The sequence below is a fragment of the Choloepus didactylus genome, chromosome 18, assembly GCF_015220235.1.
Source record: "Choloepus didactylus isolate mChoDid1 chromosome 18, mChoDid1.pri, whole genome shotgun sequence".
Taxonomy (NCBI): domain Eukaryota; kingdom Metazoa; phylum Chordata; class Mammalia; order Pilosa; family Megalonychidae; genus Choloepus; species Choloepus didactylus.
In genome coordinates, this window is record NC_051324.1 from 76,116,998 (window position 1) to 76,127,279 (window position 10,282).

At 38.3% G+C, this 10,282-nt stretch overlaps 1 pseudogene; it reads left to right on the plus strand.

Moving 5' to 3' along the window:
* The first annotated feature begins 8,029 nt into the window (after positions 1 to 8,029).
* Positions 8,030 to 8,400, plus strand: LOC119514943 (annotated as a pseudogene).
* Positions 8,401 to 10,282: the final 1,882 nt, after the last annotated feature.

Here is a 10,282-nt window from a genome sequence, read left to right on the forward strand (position 1 = left end):
AATTTGTCCATTTCCTCTGGGCTATCTAATTTATTGACATACGGTTGTTCATAATATCCTCTTATAGTCCTTTTAATTTCAGTTGGGTTAGTAATGTCCCCCTTTTCATTTCGGATTTAAGTTATTTGCATCCTCTCTCTTTTCTTTGTCAGTCCTGGCTAAAGGATTGTCGATTTTATTGATCCTTTCAAAGAACCAACTTTTGGTTTGGTTGGTTCTCTCTATTTTTGGTTGTTTGTTTTCTGTTTCATTTATCTCTGCTCTAATCTTATTTCCTTCCTTCTGCTCACTTTGGGTTTAGTTTGCTCTTTTTTTCCCACTTCTTCCTACTTTTTCATAGTTCTTTACTACTTCTAATTACTGTTGCTTTGTAGTAAGTTTTGAAATCAGGAAGTATAAGGCCACTGATTTTGTTTTTTTCAAGCTTGTTTTGGCTTTTCAGGGCCCCTTGCAATTCCATACAGATTTGAGCACCAGCTTTTCCATTTCAGAAAAAAAGGCTGCAAGGATTTGTTGTTGTTGTTGTTGTTGTTGTTGTTGTTGTTTTATCTTCATTTTATTGAGATATATTCACATACCACGCAGTCATACAAAACAAATCGTACTTTCGATTGTTTACAGTACCATTACATAGTTGTACATTCATCACCTAAATCAATCCCTGATACCTTCATGCAAGGATTTTTATACAGATTGCAATAAATTTGTAGATCACTTTAGGCAGTGTTGACATCGTAACAACATTATGTCTTCAAATCCATGAATTTATTTAGGTCTTCTTTAATTCCTTTCAGCAATATTTTGTAGTTTTCAGTGCACAAGTCTTTTACCTCCTTCGTTGGTTAAGTTTATTCCTAAGCATGTTACCTTTAGATGCTGTTGCAAATGGAACTTTTTCTTGATCTCTTTTTTTTGAATAATTTTTTTTTATTGTGGCATATAACATATATACATAGAAGTGATAACTTTCCAAGTGCAATTTAACAAGTAGAGAGCAAATTTCAAACAATGTGAAGGGTCCCAGTTCCACAGTTTAAGTTATTTCCTTATTGTGAAATATGACATATATTCAAAAAGCTAATATCTTTCAGAGTATGATTTAACAAGTAGTTATATAGGAAATTTCCAAAGTTGTTATGAGTTACAGTACCATAGTTTCAGTTATTTCCTGATGTGAAATATAACATATACAAAAAGGTGATAGCCTTCAAATCACAATTGAACAAGTAGCTATAGAAAAAATCTCAAAGGATGCTATGGGTTACTGCTACACCATTTCAATTCCTTCCTTCTAGCTATTCTAATACCCTAGCAACTAAGAAAAAGAAAATTATCTAGAGATTCGGTGTTAATAATCCTTTGCTAAATTCCATCTTGTCTGTTGCTTCCTCTTCCTCTAGTTTAATCACTTTCCTGATCTTCAGGGAGGTCTAGGCAGTGACCACCCTAACCTGTTCATGTTGGAAAGGGGTGTTGACTTTATGAGAAAAGGGGACACATCTGGTTGATGTTCTTGAAGAGGCTGTTTCCTCTGGGTTTTGGGACTTAGCTGGCATAGGAGTTCTCAGAGGATTTAGGTTTCTGAAGAATAAACTTCGTAAGTGAAACTTTTGTAGAGTCTCAAATAGGGACCTGGGTATTCTTTAGGCTTTTGGGGACTACTGTTGACTTGGGCCTGCCATGCTGTGGCCATTTGGCATATCTGGGTGGAGCTTGCACGGGAGTGACCTCCCGGACAGCCTCTCAACTCTATTTGAAATCTCTTAGCCACTGGAACCTTATTTGTTGCCTTTCTTTCCCCCCTTTTTTGTCAAAAAGACATCTTAACCCCTTGATGCCAGGGTCAGGCTCATTTCTAGAATCTGTGTCCCACATTGCCAGGGAGACTCACTCTCCTAAGGGGTCCTGTCCCACGTCAGGGAGCGGGTGATGAATTTATTTGCAGAGTTGGGCTTAGAGAAAGTCCACTGCGGGATACTGATTACGTGCTTCGACTTGGCGGGCCTGGGCCGGGGGACCTGATCAGCCCCTGGGGAGGGTGGTGGGCACGGGCGGTAGCGCCCTCCACAGCCCCCCGGGCCTGAGAAAGTGAGGCCGGAGGCAGGCCCCATTTCCTCACCCAAAATACAACCATTGGAGGAGGCTTGCTGGAGAAAACCGCCTCCCTTATCTTGCCACACACTCCCCGTTGCCAGAGCAACTCCGCCACCGCCAGTGCGCATGCACCGTTGCCAGAGCAACTCCTGCCCGCGGCAAACAGCTTCCGCGTCCTCTCAGAACCAATCCTAGCCTTTCTCCCCTCAGCATTACCATTTAAGGCCCTTACACCCCTACACCAACCCCGCCCTCTATGCCAGCCTATATAACTTGTGCTCACCCCTGAATAAAGGCTTTTTGTTCTACCCCCCTGTAAGGAGAGTGTCTCGTTTTTCTCCCTCGCTGCCCTCCACACCTTGCACACCTCCGCCGGGGACTCGGCCAAGTCCCCCGCCTCGCCCTCGCCTCCGGGAAGAGCCTCCGCCGGTACCCACAAAGCAAACCTAACAGCAGAAGGTTCCGTGGGTGCCCGCCCCTACCTAGCTGCGACCGCAGTCCACGTTTGAGCAGCAAAAGAGGTTCTCGGGAGGTGACTCCTAGGCATAATTATAGATGGGCTTAGCCTCCCCTTTATAACCGTTAAGTTTCACAAGAGCAAGTCTCAAGATTGAGGGCTTAACTTATAAAGTAGGGGGTTCCTAAGTTCACATCGCGTATGTTTTGTCCACGATAATCCATCTGTATCTCACATTATCCTCACTTGGCTGTACAATCCTCATCACTCTCCATTTTAAACAATTCTCATGACCCAAAACACCCTATAGTTGTTTTCAGCCCTTAATTATTTGTCCCTATTCTTTGTGGGGTCTTAGTAAGGTTGTTCCTGTTTGCTAATGCTGCTGGAATGCAAAACACCAGAAATGGATTGGCTTTTATAAAGGGGGTTTATTTGGTTACAAAGTTACAGTCTTAAGGCCATAAAGTGTCCAAGGTAAGGCATCAACAACTGCGAACTTTCACTGGAGGATGGTCAGTGGCATCTGGAAAACCTCTGTTAGCTGGGAAGGCACATGGCTGGTGTCTGCTCCAGAGTTCTGCTTTCAAAATGGCTTTCTCCCAGGACGTTCCTCTCTAGGCTGCAGCTACTCTCCAAAATGTCACTCTCAGTTGCTCTTGGAGCATTTGTCCTCTCTTAGCTTCTCTGGAGCAAAAGTCTGCTTTCAAAGGCCATCTTCAAAATGTCTCGGCAGTTCCTCTCTCGGCTCCTGGGCATTCTTCAAAGTGTCCCTCTTGGCTGTAGCAAGCTTGCTTCTTCTGTCTGAGTTTATATAGTGCTCCAGTAAATAATAAAGGCCCACGCTGAATGGTCAGGGCCACACCTCCATGGAAATTATCCAATCAGAGTTATCACCTACAGTTGGGTGGGGCGCATCTCCATGGAAACACCCAATCAAAGAATTACAATCTAATCAACACTGCCCATACAAGATTGCATCAAAGATAATGGCGTTTTGAGGGACATAATATATCCAACTGGCACAAAGGTATTCCAATTTTTTTCTTTTTTTTTTTTTTAATAGAGAAGTTGTAGGTTTTCAGAACAATCATGCTTAAGATACAGGGTTCCCCTATACACCCCTATTATTAACATCATGTATTGGCATGGTACATTTGTTGCAACTGATGAAAGTGCAGTTTTATAATTGTATTATTAACCAAGGTCCATGGTTTAACTTAGGGTTCACTGTTTGTCTTTCATAGTTCCATGGATTTCTTTTTATTCAAGTACCATATTTTCAACTTAACATTTCTCCTTCTAACCACATTTGAATATATAATTCAGTGCTGTTAATTATATTCACACTGTTGTCCTACCATCACCACCATCAATGCGTAAACTCTTCATCACCCCAAATAGAAACTGTAAATTTTATGCACTAACTCCCTATTCCCACCTTGTCAGAATTTTAGATTCTGACCTTATGAGTTTGCTTATTCTAATTATTTCATATCAGTGAGATCATACACTATTTGTCCTTTTGTGTCTGGCTTATTTCACTCAACATGATGTCTTCACAGTTCATCCATGTTGCATAAATCAGAACTTCATTCCCTTATGTGACTGAATAATATTCTACTCTGTCTATACACCACATTTCATTCTTCTACTCATCAGTTGGACGCTTGGGTAATTTCCGTCTTTTAGCAATTGTGAATAATGCTGCTATGAACATCAGTGTGAAAATGTCTAAGTCCCTGCTTTCAATTCTTTTGGGTGTATATCTAGAAGTGGGATTCCAGGGTCATATGGTAATTCTTTACTTAACTTTCTGACAAACCACCAAACTGTCTTCCATGTCATCTGCACCATTTTACATTCCAATCAGCAATGAATGAGTGTTACTATTTCTTAACTACAAATTACAGTTGTAATTTTATGCTATTTGAATAGAAGCCATTCTAGTCAGTGTGAAATAATCTCATTTTTGTTTTAATATGCATTTCCCTAATGACTAAAGATGTTGAGCACCTTTTCATGTGCTTTTAGCCTTTTGTGTATCTTCTTTGAAGAAATGTCTATTCAAGTCTTTCCCCATTTTTTAATCGGGTTGTTTGTCTTTTTGTTGATGAGTTAAAGGATTTCTTTATATATTCTGGATTTCTTTATATATTCTGGATGAGTTTAATTGGACATGTGGTCACCAAAATTTTTCTCCCAGTATGTAGCTTGTCATTTTACTTTATGATAAAGTCCTTTGCACAAAAGTTTTAAATTTTGATGTAGTCCCATTTATCTATTTTTTTCTTTGGTTTCTTTGGTTTCTTATGCTTTGGGTGTAAAGTCTAAGAAACCATTGTGAAACACACGGTCCTGAAGATGCTTCCCTGTATTTTCTTCTAGACATTTTATAGTTCTGGCTCTTACGTTTAGGTCTTTGATCCAATTTGGGTTGATTTTTGGATATGGTGTGAGGTAGGGGTCCACCCTCCTCCTTTTGCATATAGAAATTCAGTTTTCCTGGCACACATTTGTTGAAGAGGCGTTTCTTTCCCAATTGAGTGGTCTTTTCACCCTTGTCAAAAATTAGTTGGCCATAAATGTGAAAGTTAATTTTAGAACTCTCAAGTCCATTCCATTGGTCTATATGTCTCTCCTTGTGCTAGTGCCATGCTCTTTTGATTACTGTGGCTTTGTAGTAAGCTACAAGATTAGGAAGGGTGAGTCCTCTAACCTCGTTCGTCTTTTTCAAGATGGCTTTGGCAATTGGGAAGCCCGTTACTATCACAGGATAATATCTCTGAGGGAGCTGACAGTGAAGATGCTGACTCCTCTCCGTGCTGCTCTCAGATCTCCTGAGGCTTTCTGTTCTGGTAGTGAAGAAGCAGTTACTTCTTCTGATATAGAAGCAGATTTTAACAGAACTTTTCCCTAAAAACACTCAAGTCCCGCAATAAAGGAGAAGATAAACAGTTAAAAAAGCTGTGAATATTCTCAAGAAAGGAGAAGCTTCTCAACCTTCTTAGACATGGATAACATGTAATCATCTGGTCCTCTGTGAAAACAGGATGGGCTGCAGCTGTTATTTAATCATAGAGAAGTCGTAAATAATGTAGCAAGGTTGAATACAGTCCTAATCAAATGTATGTTTATCAATATGATGTAATGGCTAAACCAATCCTAGAATAAAATTTTAAAAACTACATTAAAAAGTTAGAGACAAGTAATAGTAATCTCTTCTAATTTTTAGGCTTTATATAAGTAAGAGTATGTTATATTGCTCTTAAAGAAGTCATATCTTAATTAGTAAAAATATTTTCGGTAGAGTTTTACAGGCATTCAAGGCTAAGTCTCTGATAAAGTTGTGGACACCTTCCTTTGATCTTAAACCACTCGTGGATCAAGAAGCTTCGCTTTATGAGTCACTCATGGTTAACAATGCATCACATAATGTAAAAGAGAATACGACTTAATTAAAGGTATGCTAAATCAAAAGGCTGTAAAATTTCTGTAGCCCAGACAAGGGGGAGCTCTCTGATCTCAATTCCCAGGCTGAATCAATTAGTTTTTACATTGTAAACTTGTTCCTTTTACCTTAAGTGCTCCTTTAGTAAAAATGTGTTGAAGATGAATTCTTGTCTTGAGTGCTCTTTTCTTTTAAACTATTGTCTGTCCCTATACTCTTATTTGAGTGGGAGGTTACTTGATAAAGCACAAACTGGCTGAACCAGGATCTGATAAAGCTCAGGTCTTTTCTAACGGAGATCATAGGTTTGAGGTGTAAAGAAAAGAATCCCTGACATTACCCTTTCTATGTAAATTTGATGACTGGCTTTTCCATTTCTGCAAAGAAGTTTGTTGGAATTTTGATTGGTATTGCATTTGAATATGTAAATTACTTTGGATAGAATTGACATCTTAACAACATCCGTGAACATGGAATGTCTTTCCATTTATTTAGGTCTTTTTTAATTCCTTTTAGCAATGTTTTGTAATTTTCTTTGTATATGTTGTTAGCATCCTTCATTATATTTATTCCTAGGGATTTGATTTTTTTAGTTGATATTGTAAATGGATTTTTTACTTGATTTCTTCTTCCAATTGTTCATTGCTTGTTGTTTTAGGTATTCCTAATAATTATAGTCCGTAGTATGCAATAGGTAGATTTTTCCCATATACCATTCTGTTCTCATCTCTCTGTACCAGTGTCATATCTTAGAAGTATATCATGCAAGCTCCTATCTATATTTGTGGTGCTGATCTGTGGTAAACATGCCTTTAAACAACCCCTTTCAATCCTATTCACCTTCAATACAGCTCTGATACTTATAATCCCATCAACAGTCATCAGCCCTATACATTCCTGTACCTTTGAATTCACCATCATTAACACATCTGAACATATTGGATTATCATTCCCCCTCCACTAACTTCTGTCTATCTCTAGGTCCCTAATATTCTACGTTACAAGACATTTATTTTACATTTTTCATGGAGTTCACATTAGTGGCAACATACATTATCTCCTTTTGTGTCTGTCTTATTTCACTCAGAATTATATCTTCAAGGTTCATCCATGTTGCCATATGTTTCAAGACCTCATTCCTTCTTACTGCTGCATAGTATTCCATCGTGTGTATACACCACATTTTATTTATCTGCTCGTCTGTGGAAGGGCACTTGGACTGTTTCCATCTCTTGGCAATTGTGAACAGTGCTGCTATGGACGTCAGTGTACAAATATCTGTGTCTGCTTTCAGATCTTCTGGGTATAAACTGAGACGTGGAATTGCTGGATCATAGGGTAATTTGATATCTAGTTTTCTGAGAAACCATCAAACTGTCTTCCACAGCGGCTGTATCATTATACATTCTTGCCAGCAATGAATAAGAGTTCCAGTTTCTCCACATTCTCTCCAGCATTTATTGTTTCCTGTTTGTTTAATGGCAGCCGTTGGTGTGAGATGGTATCTCATTGTGGTTTTGATTTGTATTTCCCTAATAGCTAGTGAAGATGAACATTTTTTCCATGTGTTTTTTAGTCATTTGTATTTCCTCTTCAGAAAAATGTCTTCATATCTTTTGCCCATTTTATAATTGGGCTGTTTGTACCACTGTTGTTGAATTGTAGGATTTCTTTATATATGCAGGATATCAGTCTCTTATCAGATAAATGGTTTCCAGATATTTTCTCCCATTGCATTGGCTGCCTCCTCAGTTTTTTGACAAAGTCTTTTGACGCACAGTAGCTTTTGATTTTGAGGATTCCCATTTATCTATTCTTTCTTTTATTGCTTGTGTTTTGGGTACAAGGTCTAAGAAGCTACAACTAGGTCTTGAAGATGTTTCCCTACATTATCTTCTAGGAGTTTTATTGTGCTGTCTCTTATATTGAGGTCTTTGATCCACTTTGTGTTATTTTTCTTTCAGTCTTTTGGTTATGGATATCCAGTTCTCCCAGCCCCATTTGCTGAAGAGACTATTATGTCCCAGTTCAGTGGATTTGGGGGCCTTACCAAAATCAGTTGATTTCCACTAAGAGAACCATCAGTGAAAAGATGGCATGCGAGAAATATGAAAAGAAACTTGGTACTGTCATCACTCCAGATATTTGTAAAGATGGCACAAGGAATACCACAGAAAGTGGTGGAAGAAAGCTGAATGAGAACAAAGTTTTTTACATCAAAAAAAGCAAGATTTGATCCATGTGGAAAGAATAAATTCTCCACTTGCAGAATTTGTAAAAGTTCTGTGCACCATCCAGGTTCTCACTACTGTCAGGGCTGTGCCTGTGAAAAGGGCACATGTGCAGTATGTGGAAAAAGGGTTTGGATACCAAAAACTACACACAAACATCTGTCTAGTTGTCATGAGATTTCTGGCTTTCTGTATAATTTTATTTTCTGCTTTCAATTTTTAAGGCATAACATACATGTTTAAGTTTAAAATTGCATGTTTTAAGACAAGTTATTAAGTTTACACCAGGGGAATTGATCAGTATTCATTCTTTTGCTCTCAAAAAGTTCTGAACAGCAAAAATACAACTACTCTTCTGTGTTGTTATTTTCCTTACAAGCATTTTATCAAATTGGAATAAGTGACAAATTTAATGAAAAAGATTTCCAGTTCTATATGCACTTTTATTTAATGTTATTCATATAATTCTTATTTTCCCCTCCCTCCACTTGATAGACATTGCAAAGTTGAGAAGATTGTTGATATTTTGCTCTGAACTTGTCATCTAGGCTTATATGCCTTACCTCGTTCCCTTACTGATCGCATAGTTCTTAGACTCAGCGGTCCCTTTATTAATTGCAGTTTCACAGGGTATTTAAATATTTGGGACCATTATTGCTGAATGGTCCCTTAGTAATTAGCCCATACTCAAATCAAAGACAAGTTGACTTTGTGATTTTTCAAATTTGTTCTTGAAGCCAGAGCACCGGTTACTTTCATATAAGAACAAGAACATGAATAACCCCCACCCTGCCATGCGTCCAGATGCACACACCATATTTCAGAACAAGGCACAGACTTTGTGAAAGACAGAAGAACAGTGTTTGTCCATGAGGGCATCTCATGAAAATGAATCACTATTCCTTGGGAAAGCTCTTTGAAGCAGAAACCAAACTTTTTTGACACCCACCTCCCTTCCACCCCAAAAAGAGAGAAATAAATAGAAATAACAAACAAGCAAAATCAGTTGACCGTATATCTGTGGGTCTATTTCAGAACTCTCAATTTGATTCCATTGATCAATATGTCTCTCTTTGTGCCAATGCCATGCTGTTTTGACTACTGTGGCTTTATAGTAGGCTTCCAAAGTCCGGAAGTGTAAGTCCTCCCACTTTGTTCATCTTTTTTAGGATGTTTTGGGCAATTCAAGGCCATTTCCCTTCCAAATAAATTTGATAACTAGCTTTTCCAAGTTTGCAAAGTAGGTTGTTGGAATTTTGATTGGAATTGTACTGAATCTGTAGATCAGTTTGGGTGGAATCGACATCTTAGTGATTTTTTTTCTTCCTATCCATGAGCATAGAATATCTTTCTACCTATTTAGGTCCTTTAATTTTTTTTAGTAATGTTTTATAATTTTCTGTGTAGAGATCTTTTACATCCTTGGTTAAGTTTATTCCTAGGTATTTGATTTTTTTTTTTTGTTGCTATTGTGAATGGAATTTTTTTTTTAATTGCCTCTTCAGTTACGTCCTTACTAGTGTATAGGAACATTACAGACTTATGTGCATTAATCTTATATCCTGCCACTCTGATGAATTTGTTTATTAGCTCAAGTAGCTTTGTCATTGAATTCTCAGGATTTTCCAAATACAAGATCATATCCTCAGCAAATAATGACAGTTTTACTTTTTCCTTTCCAATTTGGATACCTTTTATTTGTTTGTCTTGGCAAATTGCTCTGGCTAGAACTTCTAGCACAATGTTGAATAATAGAGGTTACAGTGGGCCACCCTTGTCACATTCCTGATCTTAGGGGGAAGGCTTTCAGCCTCTTGCCATTGAGTACTGTTCTGGTTTGCTAATGCTGAGGTCTAGCAAAATACCAAAAATAGACTGGCTTTTACAAAGGGGGTTTATTTGGTTACAAAGTTACAGTCTGAAGACCATAAAGTGTCCAAGGTAAAGCATCAACAATCAGGTACCTTCACTGGAGGATGGCCATTGGCATCCGGAAATCCTCTGTTAGCTGGGAAGGCACGTGGCTGGCATCCACTTGCTCCTGGGTTG